We start from the raw sequence: 20,992 nt of genomic DNA, 5'->3' as shown, positions 1-20,992 counted from the left end.
ACCAGTGAGATTCTAAGAAGGCACCCAGAACACCATTTGGAATACATGTTTGTGCTGAGGTTTAGGGGAACAATCCTTGCAGCCACACAGCTCGATACCGACATTGTTGATGCAGCAGCTTTCAAACAGTTACATGGGCATGAAAGTGAATAATGCCTGTGTCGTCCTGGGTTTTAATGGAGGAAAATATGTGCAGACTATCTATTGCAGCAATAAGAGGTAAATTGGGTCAAATTGTCTATTACAAGTGTTTTATTTGGACATTTTTAAAGCTTAGAGACAAAGCTTAGAGGCAGAGACAAAAAACGTAAATGTTAAACATGGATCATTTGTTAATACTTTAACATTACTCTTTCAATCCTTCAATCTTGGGATTTTTTCATGTCATTCATTTATCTTTCCTGACTTTGATATACTGTCATTTCTGAGCAACAGTTTGTACATTCCTGCCAATTGCCTTTGTTTTGCAATTCCCAAATGCCCTGTTCCATATACTTAAGTTAACAAAATGAAATGCTAATATTGAGTCATTATCTCATTTGCGGCAAACTTGCTGCAATTTATTTCATTTCATTCACTGAGAAGAAAGACAAAAAAACAATATTGACTCGGCTTCAAACAGACACCACAGAGGAAGCTGCGGGTGAAGTAATACATAAAATAAACAAATCCATTAACAAACAAAATTAATAATGAATACATTTCCCTGTTGTCTGAATTAGGGTTGTCAAGTAATAGATACCCATATACTAATTCAAAACTAGACACTCGTTTAAAGTACTGATACTAAAATAAATGCACAAAAAGAGGACGTATTTTTGCCTGAATAATTTTAGAATGATTTTATCTACCGAATATTCAAATAGGATCATATGGTAAGATTAGTTGACCACAGAAATTCTTGGTCGACTAAAGACATGCCCTTTGCCTTTTTTAGTCGACTAAAAGGTAACAAAGCTGAATAAATGGATCAGTCACACCAAAAACCCACTCTGTTTCAGCCTTTCCGCTCCGTATACATCTTTAGAATCCAAATTATAAAACTATAGCCAACTAATAAAAAGTCAACATTGACCGATTAATTGACAAAGCAACCGGGCGCTTATTATTGTACCATCGTATTGGAAAGAGAAACGTGGTGTCTTTTTAGAAGAAAAGTGACATTTATTTCAAAAGAAGGCAGAATTAATGTTCTAAATATAGTGTTTACAATGTTAGTATTGTGACGACATTAGTGCTCCTCCCGTGAGAGGAGATGGATGGTGACAGGTTGCAGCCAGTAGATCTTCCTGATGACAGTCTGCATCAATCTGCTGCTCTGTAATCAAAGCTACTTTATGTTAACGTGACTTAATGAATGATCTCAGCGGCTGTTGACATTGGGACTACAGGGGTTTGAACATGCAATGTCAACAAGGCTCTTTGCTAGATTCTTGTTGTTGGGTAAGTACACTAAGAATTACATTAGAATACTCTATTGTTTATACAATGTAATGCTTTTTAATTTTAAACTCCTCCTACAATATGCAATCAATTGCTTCCTCCTTTCTAAAAGTTGGGGAATCTAATTTTCACACAGTAAAACCAAAGCCTGTAGAAATGTGTATAACAAGTGGACGGCAATTTGAAACTGGGTGGTTTGCTCAAGCACAGCCAATCAGAGCACTGCCTTCGGCCGTTACTTCCAGGTTGACGAGAAATAAAATGCTTTATTAGCCGAAAACAATGCACAATGGTCTCCCAAAGTGTTGCTTTTACAAGATACTCTTTGGTGGAAAACACAACATGTCAGGTGCCCCAGCCTTAAATATTTAAAATGGACATCCCACCATGCTTTAAACAGGATTATATCAACAAAAAACAATTCACAGTGGCAGTTCACTTGATACAAGGAATTAATTCTGTAAACACAAGCGTACAGCATTTATATTGGTTGATTTAATTGTTAAAATTATGACTTAATTAAATGAAAACCACTCAATGAAATGAAAAAGCACCTAACAGTACAAACAATTACATCAATTCATTAACAGTCTGTGCGCAAGTTTGAGCAAGACACAAGAACTCTTTTTCCCCAATCCAATTAGCATAAGAGCTGTAAGTGAATGAAAATGTAATGTGACTCTGGATGCACTGCCAAGAGAAAGACCTAAAATATGAATGAAAATGCTGAGCCAAAAACGACAGCAGCCTCTAAGTAAGTGACTCTTTCCTGGGACCTGTTCTACCAAACTTACTCTCAATGCGACTTATTTCCTCTTCTGTGCTTTGCGTCACTAGTTTTTAACATTACTTAAGAGGTTTTGGGTTGGTAAATTGCTAACAGTCTTCAATAAGAGATGATTTAGTGAGCGTGAGAGGGGGACTGACAGATGGACAGAATGGGGCAGGTGGGTCGCGTGGCATGCTCTTATGGCTCTGTTTGTGTACGCGAGGGTCTATATTCATTATTCAGGCACATCCAATCATGAGCACACTGTCATTGCATTATTTACAATACCACTTTCAACACAGACCAAAAAAAAACTTTCCTCTAACAAATATCACTTTTTTGTGTGTGGAGAAGAGGTGAATTATATACTTATATGGCTATGAAATAATAATAAAAATATTTCAGGACAGGTTGTGTACCAAACCTCCTTCATGTATCATTGTATCACTGTAATGAAAATAGATATAGTTTATTAGAAGAGCTGGTTTTCTACAAAAATCCAATACTTACACCAAAAACAAGTGTTGCATTGACCTCTTGGCCAGATTATGCACAACACGCAGCCACATTTGACATACTTTGGGGTCACATATATTCACAACACTAGACCTGTCTCAACAATAATATTATTGAAATAAAAAAAGTTCTTAAATCTAGATGTTTCAAAAAAAAAATTTAAAAAAATTGCGTATATATTGCAATTTGTTCATTTTTTTTTTTTTTTTATTACAACACAACACACTAAACCAACATCCCCCTTGAAATAAGTGAGAAATATACAAAAAACATGATTAGTAGAACTCTTTTCAATTGATATTTGGATAATTTGGCACATTCTATCCAATAATGTTGTAAAGGAAAAGCTTTCTGTGAAACTCTTCATCGTCAGTAATTAAAGACATTTATTGGGCCGTAGTGCTGCATGTTTGTGTGAGAGCCCTGTTAATAGCAAGCAGGTTAATCACGGCCCTATTTAGGTTAAACACAGATCACCAGTGCATCTGAGTGTGTGGTACAGAAATAGTTGTCACATTAAGAAGGCTAACTATGCTGTGTGTATGTGTGTGGAAGCCTTTGTAAAAAAAGGCTTCCACACACATACTCTCCTTCTAAGACCAGGCAGTGTGACTAATCTTAACATATCCATCAAAAGCTACTTGACACATTGATCACAAATCACTCGCATGGTGACCACCCACTATGTTATTTACATGAAAAGAACTGCAGCTATTGACGAGTTTATAGCCGTGTGATGCCAACCGCGCATGTTACTGGTTGTTTTAAGAAGCATGTTAAGCTGCTATATTATTCAACTAAATCAAAATCACTTTATTGATCTATTAGGAACTTCATGTTGCGCCACACGGAAACAATTGTCTCATGCAGTTGTTTCCACCTGGTTCTCATCAATCTCCGCCCACAGAGTTTTGTGTTTTTTCTCACTCTCGAGAATGCACCATGACAGACAATAAACTGACTTAAGTAGTGTCATAGTAGTGTTGGCTAATGTTTTCCTTTGATTCTTTTTTCGAACATTTTCTCTATCATCTGCCTTTACAATACACTGCAGAATATATAGGCAATTCTTCTTTTTTTTTTAATGGTTGTTGCCATAGCACCGCCTCACATTTGTCTTGCGCTTTAAGCTTGTCAAGATACTCAATGCATACTTTATTATTGAATTATTTATTCTCTCCACACCCAGTGGTGGTAAGCTATGTCTGTAGTCACAGCTGCCCTGATGTAGAATGATGGAAGTAAGGCTGTCAACTAGGGATGCGTACCGCTCCGCAGGACCGGATCCGGACTTGTAAAAACGTTTCGGTTCAGGTCCAAAAAAACCGAAACCCCGGTGATTCGGTTCTGGACTCATTAAAAATCTACCACTCACATTCTATATCCTTTACGTTCTAGAATCTAAACCATCTTAAACCGAATGAATGTGTGTTAGCTAGCTCGTAGCTTGTGATTTGTAAGTTGTAACTTCTGTTAAAAACAGTGAATAAACCAGATAAATTGAGTTTATTTCAATCTGCAGTTAAGCCTTGTGTTTGTTCAAGTGTCTTCAACTTAATTGAGCCAAGTAGCTTGTGTTTTGCGGTTATAACATTATGCAAAAATGGCATGAGTTCAGCCGGACTCATTAGGTCCGGACCTGAACCTAAACCTCTGGATTCGAATCCAGACTTGAACCTGAACGTGGGTTTAGGTCTGCATCCCTACTGTCAAACACAACCACTCACTCAGGCAGGCTACATTCAAACATGTAGGGGTTGAAATGTCTTGCCCACGGACACAACAATAGGGTGCAAAAGGGATCTAACCACCAACCTTCGAATTGGTAGCTATACAATATGAAGTCTATGTAAACATGATGCGTTTTTAACAAGCAACCATCTAATCTCAAGCCACAGATGTGTTTTATAAATGTCAATTGTTAATAGCATTTCTAAAACAAAAACATACTAGTTGTGGAATGCACATCTCACTGAAACTACATGTCTGTTAATAAAGTACCAGGGGACTAAATCCACTGATTCTAATGTTAAAGTCTCACTGGCCTCTGACACTGTGGACACAGCACAACCTGATGTCATCATTTTATCATATTAAACAGTTAAGGTGTTTTTTTTTTTTTCTTTTTTGCGATTAGCATATAAATTATGGTAGTTATGGACAGAATTGTGCCAGAGGAGGTCGCGGCAAACTCAACCTGTCACTTCTGCATTCTAATCAGCTCTTAATTGGCCAACTGTGTCCAAATTGCTCAAGCTAGGTTTAGCCAGAAAGAATCGGTGCAGCTCCGTGTAGTATGTAGGAATTGCAAAATGTACTTCTTAATGAGGTAAGACAGGTGAATGTAACTACTTTTCATAATATACAATGTAGTATTGAGTACCTAATATTTAAAATACTGATCTTGAGCTAGATAGAATTAAGATAACAAGAAGTTTAAACAAAAAGTGATATATGAATCCCACTACAAAAACAACTATTACAGTAAAATATACAAATGTTAACAATGTGAACACAACATATAATATTAACATTCATTTTTGGTTGTTTATTCTGAGAGATTAGGGCCATCGTTTGTTAATCATGGCAATCCAACTCTTAGTCGCTCCTATGACACTTGAAATACACCGACCACATTCAGTAAACATGAGGTCATCCCCTTTGAGATTTGAACCCTACGAAGTGGTTCACATTTGAAATGCTGTGGAGAGTGTGTGTGTGTGTGTGTGTGTGTGTTTTTGTGTGTGTGTGAATCACAATTTAAGCTTAAACGTTGGTCTCGGAGGAGCCTCCCTTTGCTGCAAACTGGTAACAGGCTTTTATTCCCCCGAAAGAGACTTAAATGGTCAATAAAAATGCAACTACCAAGGCACTCATCCAACTGTGTTATTGGGATTTGAATTGGTTATCTGGGTCTTACGGCAGAGGAGCTCTCCATGGTGCTGAAGACAGACAAGTCAAGAAAAGTGGACAATATGAAGTGAGTTTTCTGGTTTTATTAAACTTTATTTAACCATCTAAAAAAACAAGAGATCAAAACTTTTTTTTTTATGAGAGACCTACGCCAAGTGGAAAAATTGCAACAGACACAAACAACATTTAAGATAATTAACAAGAAACATTTAAGAAACTATATTTAAAAGACTTTTTTTTTTGTTATAACTACAACTGGCAAACAAAAATATTTCAAAAGGAATTCATAGCTGTCCATGATGCTAAAAATAAACAAGAAGACATGGAGAGTTGTCGAAATGTCAGCATTTTGGTGAGCTAAGCCAGTTGAGTTTTTGCCAACAAATGAAAACAGAGAAATGGCTGGCTAGCAGAGGTGTGATGGCCTGAAGGAGTCTAATTTCCTTTACTCCTTACTCAGTGTAGGTTTGTTTCTGGTCAAAGGAAGGCATATATCTTAACAATATTCTGCTCCATTGGAAGCACTTCTAAAAATAATTCTCATTTATATTGCATTCAGCCCGTCGGAATATTCCAAGATTGAACGTGTCTTTTGCTTCACATTTACACTGGACCAAAGGGAATTTTGAGAGAAGGGAATGCTGGGTAAATATAACACAGGGATCTAAGCTCAAGTGGTCCCCCACTGACCACTGCGGTAGCTGCAGGCGTTATGTGTTCCCCCAGAGCAAAGCAGCACAAGAAAAGGAATCTAAAATGGCTGCAGAAATAGACAAGCAAGCAACTGCCAGCTGCTGTGTCTTCCATGGAGAAATATGGAAAAGCTGTATAACATTTATTATTGCTTACACGCACCTTCCTGAGTCAAACCTACCTTCTGATCTAGCCCAGTGGCATATTGACACACATGCTACATGTAGGTTGTGCTTTATGTGTGTGTTTTATGGTGCTGAATCAAAAGTAAATATTTAATTCAACTCCGACTTCTGGATGGTAGAGATGTGATTTGTTAACGTGAAAATAACTCACATTCTTGGATTAATACATTTTTATTATGTACTGAATCACCTGTGAATCGACAAATGGCAATAAACCCTATTCTGATTCATTGATGCTATTCGGGGCCTTTTGTAATCCAAGTATTTCCATTTTAATATAGTAACTTCTAATTCTGATTCAAGTCTGTCAGTTTGACAGTCAGTGTGACAGGGGGGAGGGCTTATCCCAATGAGATTCAAATGAGCCCCCCTGTGACTCTGGGCTCTCTCAGGTGAGAATCTTTAGAGGCAGTTTTCTCAGTAAGAGGAATTCAGAGTTGTATACATTCAAATGACCACAACTTACTCAAATATGATCAGATGTGCATGACATCATTGGAAAGCTTTGAATTCACACTTTCAGAATCTGTGACATCTTGGGTAGACATGTACCTGCTTTATCCACGGTCAGACACATAATTATATAGAATATTTAACATACAGCTCTTTGCTACAAACTGGAATCCCATGTCAGTAGTTTCAACATATATATTATAATAAATAAAAATCAATATATATATATATATATATATATATATATATATATATATATATATATATATATATATATATATATATATATATATATATATATATAAATCAATGTCGGTGTAATCCCTCATTCGTCCAGGCGTGTTCCATAGTAGAAAAAGCTTCAGTTGTAGTCATCTGGACTCAGTTTGAAAAAATAGACGTTTCGACTCTCATCCAAGAGTCATTGTCAATAAAAGAATTTAGATCGAGAACTCCGATATTAATACTGTTCTGTGGTAAGACCCACCCATTGGGAGGAGCCTTCCTGAAGTAGAAAGAGTTGTTTGTTTCAACAGAAACTCCCCCTTGTATCTACCGAGCTAGCCTATTCAGAATCTTAATGGCCTATTAGAATCCTCTTTGTCTTTGTGAGACCCTGGCTCAACCACCCTGAGTACCTGATTAGCATCTAAATGTCCTGGTCCTGGTCTTCTACCTTTCCAGGGGTTCAGTATCCCATTATAGATACCAGGTTTAACATAAACAGGGACTTCGTGTTGTCTGCAGAGAATTTTTAGACAACACAAAGTCCCTGTTTATTTTAAAGGACATTTAGATTCTAATCAGGTACTGATTATTGATGAGGGGACCAAACACAACCACTAACGAGTCATTAGGAAGGCGTAGGATGCTTTGTTTTCTGTTGAGGGAGTTAACAAGACATTCCTCCAATGAGAACAGTCATCGCCGCCCAAATTTAACCACAGCACGCTTCCTTCCAAGTGTTGCACATGCATCAGCACTTATGAAAGGCCACAAGACCAATAAGGGTGAGGAAAAAGAAACAGAAGAAAAACAATTCGGCAGAGAAGAACAGGGGATTGTGTTGCTATTGGTTACACAGTGTTCTTGTAAAGCCTCAAGGATATATTACTGACATGTCATCTTCATTTTGATAGTGAAAAGGAAGCTTGAGGTTGTAAGGACAGGTGGGCAGGAAATAACAAATTAGATAATGTCATGAATGTTGTTTGAAGATATGCACAATTTGAATATATCATTTATGGTAAAAACAAATGCTACAAAAAGAGCTGATAAAAAAAAGTTGCTTGTACACTTTCAAAAAATAAGGGTATGAGGTGATATTTCTGTACTTTTGGGTATATAATTTGTGGGCATTTCACATTTGTTTGTTAACATCTAAAGACATTCTTTGAGACATTTCTGTTGGATGGACAGAATATCATCTGACTATCATTATCGGGATACTCCACACAAATAATGAGATATTCCTTTTTTTTGTCAATATTTCCCACTGTACTAAGGGATTATAGCTCACAAATGACATTAAAAAGTCATCACGAGGGTTCATCGCTACAGAAATTGACCACATTACAGTCATGTCACAAGGACAACGTTAAAACAGAAGTATGTCTCTTTGAAATATATTAAATAAGAACTTTAAATGTTGCAAGAAATGTAAACCTTAAGAGAATGCTGTAATACTGAATGGTTTGTTGGTGACTTGGGGAAAGCAAAGATTGTTGACTCTATTCTGTTCTAACTTATATTATTTTAATGATTTGTGAAAGGAGCAGGACTTATAAGATGCATCTTCTTCCTGTTCCTTTTGTTCATGCCAGTTATAATGACTAATGTTTTCCTTGTCGAGTTTTTTGTTGTTGTTGGTGCTGTTCGCTGTGGAGTGGTGCTGGCATGGTCAATGGCATTAACAAACAAACAAATACGTAAAAATAAACACATGTGTATTCATAACTTGAATAGATTTAATAGGGAAAACACCCTAGTTTTTGGCAGAAGAAGCATTGCTTAGCTTCATTTATAAACGCCAAAATTCTTTACCAGCAATATTTTTTATTATTTTAGTTTCCATTTTCTTCAATAATTCTGTCTAAGTGAGTGAGATAATGTATGCCATTTATCTGTTCTGTCCAGTATCTCACACAGTATGTTTCTTAAAAGAGGTGCTAAGTCCAAGTACTCTGACAACAAATACATTATGTCAGAATGAAGTAAACATGGAACAGTCAGTGGCATTCAAATTAGGAAGCCTGTAGCCTTCCAGTGAATCTAAGTGCATCTAAATAAAGCTGACTATTTTAACTCTTGCTACATTGGCTAAGACATACCCTAAAAGCAATGCCAGAATGTACTCAGAAGACAGACACATTATGGCACTTCTTTAAAGTAATGCACTCTGACAGAAATGTAAGAAGAAATAGGAAGCGTGCGATGAAGGGATTGTGACCACAGGCAAGTTACAAGATAGATCCCGGTGGGAAAAGCGTGAGGGGATTTGGGGGACACAACCTAAAATAATGTGAAACAAAAATGGGTGATTTGTGTTTAGCTTTTGGGATAAACGCATAGAATCTGTCTGACTGAAAATACCCCAGCTTTTAAAACGGGAGCAACAGAGGAAATAGCCCAGTGGAGGGCTCGGCATGCATCAACTAGATGGCTGCATTACAAGCATAATAGGAAGAATACTTGATGCATTTGTAATCAGACCCGGTGCCTGTATATAGATGCTGTCTGAAAAATTGTGCAAGCGAAACAATATGTCTGGCTTTTACAGCTAAAATGGCCTACCACTTTTCACATTCCTGCAAAAAATACAAAAAAATAAAACAAAAACCGAGACATTTTTAGTACTGGCCCAATGGAAGAAAGCCCCAGTAAAAGCCCTGTTGTGTCACATGGAGCTCTCCAAGGTTCTGAAACATTAAGCTGACAAAGCTTCTGTAAATTAAAGATTCAAAATATTGATATATGCAAATGTATATGTGCAAATTATGCCCACATCCTTGTTTTGCAAGTCTCAAGCCTTTGTAGTCAAGCCCACCAGTCCAATTCAGTTTGAGTTTAAAGTCTATTCAAGTAATTACCAATTACATTTACAAGACTATTTTTGCAATTTATATGCATTTTGTTAATGTTCTGGTCACAAATATGAATGTGAGGAGGGACATTTCCCTTTTCTACGCAAATTATATTTTTTTAGGAGCATAGTCGTTTCAAGTCACGTTTTAGTTTTTATACAATATTACATTTTCTTCAAAGTCCTTAGATTAACAGGTTCTGATATAGTTTTACCTTTTATACCAGATGCCCCCCCTCATGCCACAATACCTCCCCATGTTTTACTTAGTACAAACCTTGAATTCATGTCAGCTCAACTCACAAAACTTTAAAAATCTGGCATTTCTCAAAAACTTTATCTCAAGATTATTTATTGCTTCCTTTTTGTTCCAAAGCTGTCTTCACACAATCCCAAGCAATATTCCATTTCCATTATCTGTAAAATGAACTGAACCCTTTTGTGACAACTTTTTTCCTGACGGACAAAGTAAAAATGGAGTGCCTCAGCGATGACACAAATGTAAGAAATCCAAATGAGCGTGGGTGGTTTATGGCGGTGCGTGGCGGAGCATCCAGATGATTTGGAGCACCAGCTGGTCTCAGCGGGCGCGCAGGCCTCTGGGTGTGATAAAGACGTGCTCACTTCACTGTCACAGGTGAAAGCAGCACAGATGGAGATGAGTGACGGACGTGACACAGACTGCGGTTGAGATATAAAGGGAAGAATAGCACAAACATAGAGAAATAGTGTAAAAGAACAGAGCGAGCTATGAATACAGTAGATGTGGTATAAGGAAAAGTGGCGAAAGGTAGCTAAGAATTAAGACATTAGCACGTTGATTTTATCTTTTAGATGTCTTGAGAATACTTAATTATACAGGTCGGATTGTCATAAACTAACCTGTGTCTCTTTGTGGCTTTCTTATCACAGCATGGAATCATGTAGTTATTAATTTGCCATTTTACATTTGAGTTTTCATAGATACGGTAAAAGGTACGTTTGGACGCACTGTAACTCTATACAATATGGGCCAACATGACCTTACCTGGAACTGCCAGAACAGGCTTTTAGATAGAGACCTGTCTTCCCGTATTTTGGACGAGGTATTTTAAAATGTGGACGGGCATTTTCGAGTGCAGGGACGGCCCTTTTATTAATACATCTTAGATAAAAATGGAAAATGATCATTAAACCGGGCCGGGAAGCATTTGACAATAGTCCGCCTTTACAGTTTACTGTTTACAAGTGAAAATTTACATGCTGCGCGCTGATTGGTTGACGAAATGTGTGTGCTTGGCTCTGATTGGCTGCCGAGCCGTGGTCGGGAGAATGCCGAAGCTACCCGTTTTTTCCCCTAGTCGGCCCCCGTACGGTGTTTTCAAATCCTTTCTAAAAGCCTGTTCCAGAATGATATCTCGCTGTATTTTTATAAAGAGAGAGACAAGTCTGTTTAGATATATAATAAAAGGCCTCTATTATAATATGAAATAATTACATTTGTATAATTTTCAGCCAGCTTTACTTACATTTCTGTCTGTCTCGACTGTTTCGGAATGTTTTATTTACAAAAAAATCTTCATCTCTTTATGCATCTGTCAGCCGCGTGCCTATAAGCGAGTGACTGTGTGATTCAGAATGTCACGGCTGATGCAAACCAGGCTGTCTCTCTGTGTCACCCTTCTGCTCCTTGGGCCTGTGGGGCTATGCAATAAAACATCCTGTATCCTATTCTCCATTTCCTGTTGCCAGTGGTGAGAGTGCAACGCCATTTCTACCAAGGAAGTCACAAATAATGGAACTTTTCTGTGTGATGGGGGAGGAAATTCAGTGCATACCAAAGCATAAAGGGATGAGCGATAGCATTTCTAGCCAGAAGACAGGAAAATATGGCCTCATATACTAGAAACACTACTTTTGATGTATTACAGCTATTTATCTAAGTATTCAGGAACACCAGCTCTCTTCAGTCTTAGGAGTAGTAATAAATCACCATGAGTCAATGAGGTATGTCCCTTTGCGTCTTTAAACAAACAAAACAAGGTCAAAATGGCTATCAGGACTTATCACAGGTCTTCTCTTGTTGGTTGTGGGTCAGGTGATGCCCTAATAGCTGTCTGACTTTTGTTCACATTGGATTATTTCTTAAAATATAACAACAATGGAGATGTACAAGTTGTCTTGATTAGACCAGTGTTATTACCCCCTCGATGTGCGGCTGGATTTACGTTTGCCCACAAGGTTCTCTCTTTTTTAGAGGCCTTCACAAACTTTATATAATTAGGACCACAGGGGAGAAATGTCTACAAAGCCTTTTCTACTAGTGTCCAACAACAAAATGCTAATTTGATAACAACTGGGCTCATACCCTTGGAGAAAGATGGAAATGAGTGAACGAATGAACCTATACGGGCTAATGCAGCGGGCGCACAGAAGTCAAACTCATTATTACAAAAGACAAAAACATTTTGTAAAAACATCTTCCACTAAAAAAAAGCATTTAGTGTCTCACGCTAAAAAAATCACAGAATCACTACCACTGAATTACTGATTTAAAAAAAGAACTGCACATTCCCCAGCACAGCCCCTACACAGTAAGTATAAGCAATAAATAATCATTCCGACACGTAAATCAAAAGTTTACTACAAGGTGGCAAAAGTTCATAGAAATGCAATATATTATATAAAAAGTATACAAAACATAGCCAACTACTACTAATTTTCAGTGAATATTGGCAGGCTTTTTCCTTGGTTTTATAAAGTGAATGTTTATCCGTATATTCTATAATTTCCTGATCTTTTCCAAATAGGCATAAAACTATCACCTAGATTCAAACCAAGACAGCTGCACCTGTTTTAGGATGAACCTGACCAATTGAGAGAACAAACTTCCCACAAAAAACTGAACCATGATCTAATGTCTATGAGTTGGTAATGCTAATCTATTTATATTTAGTATTTGGGCCTTCTACAGAGTGACCACAATGATCTCTTTCATAAATGCCTTACTTGTCACAACCTTTACTATCTTGAATGTTCTTTATCCACAAGCTTCTTTTCAACTATTATTTCCTCTGCACTGAAATACATTTTTTATTCTGAAGCTCGGTCTGTTTTGAAAACCGAATTCTACAAAGCCAGTAGCCTACAGACACAACTCTTTTCACTGCGCTTTGTGTCTGCTATATATACATTCCCTCTCTCTCAAGATTTGTCCATATTCTCACCTCTTTCATCCTTTTCTTCACACCTTTTACCCCCTGTGCGCCTGTGGTTAAGCATTATCCTTCCCAGATCCAAGGCTGGCTGGGCACTACCTCTGGAATCATCCCCAACCCCATCACCACTGCCAGTCCTGCTTTAACTCCCAAAGGAATCCATGCCTTTCAACGCCGCAGGAAAGCACACACATGTCCCTCGGGAGATCACTGCTCCGGCCTCCCTTGAGCTGCCAGGGTCTGAGGTAAAGAGGAGGTTAATGATAGACAGCAGGGGATGAAATGGCTAGGTTGGAACAAGGATTATTGTGAGAATAGGATGCTTATTTCTTGAAAACCAGAAAGGACAATTTGAATTTTAATAGCTGGGGAAAAGACGCCAAATGGGAGGAAATGGGTGCCTTACGGGGGTGAATTCTCAAAGGGTGACAGAAAGGTTAAAACCATCAGTGTATGAATTTAGATTCAATTCACATAATCTTTCATCAATGATATCAATATATATATATATATATATATATATATATATATATATATATATATATATATATATATATATATATATATATATATATATATATATATATATATATATATATATATATATCAATATATATATATATATATATATATATATATATATATATATATATATATATATATATATATATATATATATATATATATATCAATATATATATATATATCAATATATATATATATATCAATATATATATATATATATATATATATATATATATATATATATATATATATATCATTGTGCATTGTGGTATTGAGATTTGTATTGAGAATTGAGTACATTCCTTAGTATCGTTAGGAAATCGAGTTTGAAGATAATGCGTCGGAATCTAAACTTGATTATTTTTTCCCCTTTAATGTGGGATACACTATTTTATTTTTTGTTAATGAATGAACAAAATACTATCTACTATCTGTCTTTCCTCCTTAATGTACATTATAACATGATTTTGTGACCAAATCAGACTGCAGACTAGGATGCATAAACCTGGAAGAAAGCGCAGTAAGTGTTGCAACAATTGACTGCGCCTTGGCAATCCGCCCAGTTTCATGCTGCTGTATGAACAAAAGCTGTTGTAAAGCTGTCCATGTGCTTAAAAAAACGTGCATATGAATAGCGATGTGCCAAAGGGTTTGAATTATGCAATGCAGCTTTGTCTTTTCATTGTTAAAAAAAAAAAAAAATAATAATAATAATAATAATAATAATAACTTTTATTTATATAGCGCTTTTCAGTGACCCAAAGACGCTGAACATAATAAAAAAGGGGGGGGGGGGGGGGGGTATTTACAGACAGGGGGGGACAACACGTACAATACACATTAATATACAGATAAAATGAACAAGACAGAAGAAGTAGAGAGAAAAAGATGGGGATGTAAACAGGGGGTAGAAGAGTAGGCAATGGGGTAGAGGAGGCTAGGGAAGGGGGAGGTCATAGGCTTGGGTGAAGAGGTATGTTTTTAGGCGGGATTTGAATGTTGTGAGTGAGGGAGAGTGGCGGACAGGTTGGGGGAGGGAGTTCCAGAGTCGGGGTGCTGTTCGGGAGAATGCTCTGTCGCCAAAAGTTTTGAGTCGGGATGTTGGTGCAGTCAGGGTGAGAGAGGAGGAGGATCGGAGAGCTCGGGTGGGGCGGTGGGGGATGAGGAGGTCAGACAGGTAGGGGGGGGCAAGGTGGTGAAGAGCTTTGAAGGTGAGGAGGAGTATTTTAAAGTTTATGCGCTGCTTGATGGGGAGCCAGTGGAGAGAGCGGAGAACGGGAGTGATGTGATCACGGGACCGGGTGTGGGTGAGGAGGCGGGCAGCGGAGTTTTGGACCATTTGGAGTCTATGGAGGGAATGGGAGGAGATGCCAGTGAGGAGGGAGTTGCAGTAGTCAAGGCGGGAGGAGATGAAGGCATGGATGAGGGATTCAGCAGCGGGGAGGGTGAGGCAGTGTCGGATTTTGGCGATGCGGCGGAGGTGGAAGTATGAGGTCTTGACAATGTGGCTGACATGGGGAGTGAAGGAGAGGGTGGGGTCCATGATGACACCGAGATTGCGTACCAGGGTAGAGGGGGTGATGGTCGAGGTGTCGATGCTGAGTGAAAAGGGACCAGTTTTATTGAGAGTGGATTTGGTGCCAATGAGGAGGAGCTCTGTTTTGTCACTGTTCAGTTTGAGGAAGTTGAGAGTGAGCCATGATTTTATTGTAGAGATGCAGGTTTCGATGTGGCTGAGGGGAGGGTTTTGGGTGGATTTGGTGGTGAGGTATATCTGGGTGTCGTCAGCGTAGCAGTGAAAGTCCAGGTTGAGTTGGCGGAGGATGTGACCAAGGGGGAAGATGTAGCAGATGAAGAGGAGGGGGCCGAGGACTGAGCCCTGGGGGACCCCTGCGTTACTGGGAAGAGGGTGGATGAGTGACCGGAGAGGGAAATGAACTCTTGCCTGTTGGTGAGGTAGGATGTGAGCCAGTCAAGTCAAATAATGTGTAAGGAAGTACTAGTAGTTGTCTTTTTTTATATAACATGCTTAACAAATCTAAAACTAAAAATAATCCTTTGTGCCAATGTTTTTAACCTCCCGTACTTTCCACTACTCTAGCTTCCATGTATCCAAGAGTAAGCTGGCCATAGTGGCTTGACTTTTTCAACTTTCGCGCACACCAGAGATCTCTAAAAGCATTATGGTTGCAAGTTCTACTCCCTCGTGGATCTGAAGGCCCCTGACTGACCTCTATGCTATGCAACGTGTAGGAAACAGGGCTGATTTTTTGATGTGCCCATCATTTGTGCTCCCAAACGTATTCAGAAATATCACAGTTAGTCCAGCATTCTCACCTGGGCCTTGGAGCATTTCAGTGCCATCACACTTAAAGATGATTGACAGTGGCTGAATCAGCAGGTGGGCGATGAAACACAACCACCTGTGCTTTCTATATTCTATACATTGGATAAGTGCTGGTACTATAGGGTCCCTTGCTGTCATAAATCATGTTATTGCACAAACGCTCGTCAAAATCATCCAGGAGAAATAAGGATTTACCGGAGAAAAAACACTTGTGCTTTTAAAATATGTTGATTGTCATTATACTCAATTTATAGTTGTAAATATATATAGTAGAGACAGTATTACTTTGCCCACATTATGGCATTAAACTAATCCATCTCCAAACAAACCACCAGGCTAAGTTACAGGTAATATCGGTAAAGAGGCCTTTCTACTCAAAGTTAGTCATGTTTTTCCGGGGATTTTGAGTAAAAAACACAGTGTAATTCAATGTATGCAAGACAAACGGGTAATGCCATACCTTGGAATATTTTTGACAGCACATAATGTTGGACCACCCTCCATCAAACCAATAACAAGTAACACACTATTTGAATTTGATGATTCAGGAATGCAACATTTTAATATTCTGGTTCACAGTTTATGGAAAATGTGACATACTTGCCATAATACAGCACTTTTAGAACTGGTTCATCTTTATCTATTTCAGTATTGAGGTTGTTGTTACACTGTATTTTCAGTAAAGCTAGAATTAAAAAACAAAAAAACACTTAAGCTTGAAAAATAGGAGTGAATTTCAAAATGGGAAGCACTGGTTACTAAAGTTATGCTGAAGTGAAAGAAACAGGGTTCAAAGTTAGTTTACACAGGGGTTTCTGCCTTTAGGACTGAATCACCATGTCAAAAGCTGCTGACCTGGAGCTGCGATTATATCAGAGTACAGCCTTTATGTGCATGTGAGAGATTTGTTATGGTCCGGGCTGATTTTTCCACTGCCTGCGGCCATGTCACGAATGTTTATTCAATTACACACCCGGAACACACATGAAAACACACACACATGGCTTTCCCTCATCCTCCATATTGGTTCTATTGGTTCTACATGAGTGAAATCATATAATCCCCCACCAACAAATGAATTGGAGATTTTCTGAGAATGGATCCCTAAGAGATTTGACTGAGCATGCCAAAGGGACAAATCTAGATTGAAAGCATATGGCCAGAAAATAAAAAAAAATAAGACTGACAAAACTTTCGGACTCGATTTGAAAATTGAAATTTTTTGACTAGATCAGACATTTATTTTAGACATAATAAATATCATAATCATACTCAATAATAACCATCATAACAGTAATCACAATAATAATCATAATATAAATAATAATACATTAAATAAAAGGCTTCAATAATTTGGTAACATAATAAAATGTAAAATAAAGCATGAATCACAGTGCAGTTTTTTGTTCAACTTTTTACATTATGTAGCTAAATAAATCTCTCAGATTTTAGATAATTGAAACTTGATTAACAGCAGAAAGCAGCAGACTGGACTGACATGTCTGCTTCAGTTACATAGGCAAACTGGGGCATCCTGCTTTCTTAAGAGTGTCCACATTATACCGAAATAGATAGCACGGTTTCCATTCCCATTTCCATAGCAAACTCACAGGCAGCTAAAGAGGCTCTATTCAGGTTTCTGTGAGCAAACTTATCAAAACTACTAGTGCTTGAATTTCTACCACTGGGTAAAACCTTCAATGTGGTCAGAGTTAACCAGGGGTGGAAGAACTACTCAACAGACTAATAGTGTCAAATATTATCTACATATTTTGTTTGCTTAAACCTTTAGGCAGAATGTCACCAGTAATGTGCTTAAAATAATCTTCTCAATCCCTTTAGAAAGGACTTTTTACTCATCGGTCCAGTTATAAAATGTAGTTGAGTAGAAAGTACCGATACCTGCTCTCAGATGTAGTGAAAGGAAGAAGCATCCACTACAAAATTAAAGTACAGTATCTTTATGTTGTACTTTGTCACTTTGTTACCACTGGAGCTTATTGCAAAGAGAATGTTATTGGCAAAGATTTATATTCTACAATTTGACATAATATTTGTGCATTGCATCCGAATTAACCCACAGTAGAACTTGAATACTGGATTAACGTAACTGTGATCGACTTGACGGAATGTTGATACAAACTGTTCTCTTCCTTTAAAAAACAACAACATTTACACTTTTTGCCAACAGCGGATAACAAAAGTCCCTTCTGAACTGTCCTGTCTTACCTTAGGAGATGTAGTGATGACAGAGCTTCAGTTTTCACATAATACCATGGCTATACCCTCTAGGTCAGGTGTAGAGCTGTGGAACTGTGTCTCGTTGACTTCACTGCAAAGAAAGAACAGAATAAAAGCATGTTATATAAGGTTTGAAGGACGAATCATACACAATGCATCTGACATGTCTGCAGTTTATTCTCTTGGTTTTCATAAGACACATGGTTTAGATGTCCGATCGATAGATGAATAAAAAAACATGTTTGACCTTCTGCTAGAACTACAGCCTGACTTCATCACTGCCGCAGTAAACAAGTGGAAGTGTGCTTGGTTAAGACTCTCCCGCGCGCACAGGAAGTATGCTACTGGATATCAATGACTGCAACAACCCTGACCATTGATCCGAAGATGCGCCCTATCTCCATCCCTAATCCCTCCCCGCTCCTTCCTCTCCTTGTTCGTCTCCTATTTTCCCCCCTCACAGATTTCCCTTTCCCATGTCCTGTGACTCCTTCATGCCTCCCGCCCTTCTCAGCTTGCCTCCTTCAAAGACTAGAAACAAAGACTGCTTCTGTACCAGCTGAGCCAGCAGGATAGTGGGCGAGGGAGGGAGGGTGCATGGGAAGGGGATGAAAATGAGGCACTGTGAGAGCCCAGGGCCAAAAAGGGTTAAAACGCAACGGCGTGAATGGGAATGTAGATGGGGAGGCGATACGGAGGTCTGCATGCAGAGAGAGGAGATTTACAGATTGTTCGCACATCAATACTGAGGGCAATATGGGTGTTTGGTATCTGCAAGATCAGGCATGCACACAAAGACTTATTACACGCTGCCAATAATAAAAATGTGCCTACAGCAGCTTAATTGGTTCTCACACATATGCATGGTACGTTCTAACCCATGGAATATGCGCCCGTTTCTTCGATGTAATAAAGTATTTTTGAATGAAAGAAAATCATCCACATGCAAACAAGAAAGATTTATCGGTATGTGCGCTGATTGACAGTGTGGGTATATGTGCAAATGCTGTGCTATTGTTGTGCCTTTCTGCTGCTGCTTCTTGGCCAGAACACCCACAGATACTTTAAATCTCATTAAGTCTACCCTGGTCGGTTAAAGGTCCCATAACATGCAAAATCGACTTTTCAGAGCTTTTAATCTTCTTACATTGCTATTTGTGCTTCATATATGTACCCAGAGTGTTTTTTTTTTATTGATTCCCTCAGTTTTTAGCTATATTACAGACTATCTCCTTTCCGCAAATCTCCAAACTGGCGGGCGGTGGGTACAAGACCGCGTCATAAGGGCAAGCACGCGTCACCACCAAATAAAAATAAAAATAAATTAAATAAATTAAATAAATTAAATAAATTAAATAAATTAAATAAATTAAATAAATTAAAATTAGGCATGGATCAATACAATGTGTTTTATTTTTTACATTCTTACTACAGTCAAATTCAGGTACAGTGCCTTTAAAGTATGAACTGTGGGACACATGACAAGCAAAAGGAATACAGAGGTTGCAGCACAAATGTGTCAAATGTTTAATCAAGATTATTAAGGGTGTTTCTGTTTTTCAGTCAGGTTTTAGACCTCATCACAGCACTGAGACTGCTCTTGTCAAGGTGACAAATGACATCCGCCTGAACACTGACACGGGCAAAGCCTCAGTCTTAATTCTGTTAGATCTGAGTGCTGCTTTTGACACTGTCGATCATGGGATCCTCTTACAGAGACTAGAGGACTGGGTGGGCATCACTGGCACTGCCCTAAACTGGTTAAGGTCCTATCTGGAAGACAGGAAGTACTTTGTTGAAATTGGTAGCTGTGTCTCAGACCACATGACCCTGACCTGTGGAGTGCCCCAAGGGTCAGACCTGGGTCCCCTTCTGTTCAACCTCTACATGCTGCCGTTGGGTCAGTTGATACGCAGTGAAAATGTGTCCTATCACAATTATGCAGACGACACTCAGATCTATGTTTCACTATCGGCAGGTGACTATGGACCAGTAGATTCACTCTGTCACTGCATCCAACAGATCAGTTTGTGGATGCAAAACAACTTTCTCCAGCTGAACTCAGACAAGACTGAAATAATCGTTTTTGGCCCACAGAAACAAAGAGAAAGTGTTAGCGGTCACCTCCAGAGTCTCGCTCTAAAACCTACAAACCAAATTAGAAATCTGGGGGTAATAATGGACTCAGACTTGAACTTTAATAGCCACGTCAAATCAATAACATCAGCAGCTTTTTACCATCTAAAAAACATTGCCAAAATCAAAAATATAGTGTCAAAACCAGATTTAGAGAGACTTATCCACGCGTTTGTCTTCAGTAGATTAGACTACTGTAACGGCCTGCTCACTGGTCTCTCCAAACGAGCTGTAAAACAGCTGCAGTACATCCAGAACGCTGCTGCTCGGGTCCTGACTAGAACCAGGAAGTATGATCACATTAGTCCTGTTCTCAGGTCTCTGCACTGGCTCCCTGTGGCTCAGAGAATAGACTTTAAAGCAGCTCTGCTTGTGTACAAGTCTCTCCATGGCCTAGCACCAAAGTACATCTTGGATATGTTAGTGCCATATGAACCATCTCGGACTCTGAGGACCTCAGGGACCGGCCTCCTGCTGGTGCCCAGAGTCAGG

At 38.5% G+C, this 20,992-nt stretch overlaps 1 protein-coding gene across 1 annotated transcript in view; it reads right to left on the bottom strand.

The window, feature by feature from the left end:
• Positions 1–20,992, bottom strand: part of lrfn5a (leucine rich repeat and fibronectin type III domain containing 5a) — a 115,887-nt gene that overhangs the window by 38,740 nt on the left and 56,155 nt on the right. The window contains exon 2 of the mRNA XM_072457558.1: positions 18,353–18,455. The gene's annotated coding sequence lies outside the window, so the exon portion shown is untranslated. The remainder of the gene's footprint in view (positions 1–18,352; positions 18,456–20,992) is intronic.

This window comes from Eucyclogobius newberryi, unplaced genomic scaffold, assembly GCF_026437365.1.
Source record: "Eucyclogobius newberryi isolate DKJ021-1_F unplaced genomic scaffold, fEucNew1.0.hap1 SCAF_21, whole genome shotgun sequence".
Lineage (NCBI taxonomy): Eukaryota > Metazoa > Chordata > Actinopteri > Gobiiformes > Gobiidae > Eucyclogobius > Eucyclogobius newberryi.
The sequence above is the reverse complement of the archived record's forward strand: the minus strand, read 5'-3'. Positions and strand labels throughout refer to the sequence as shown.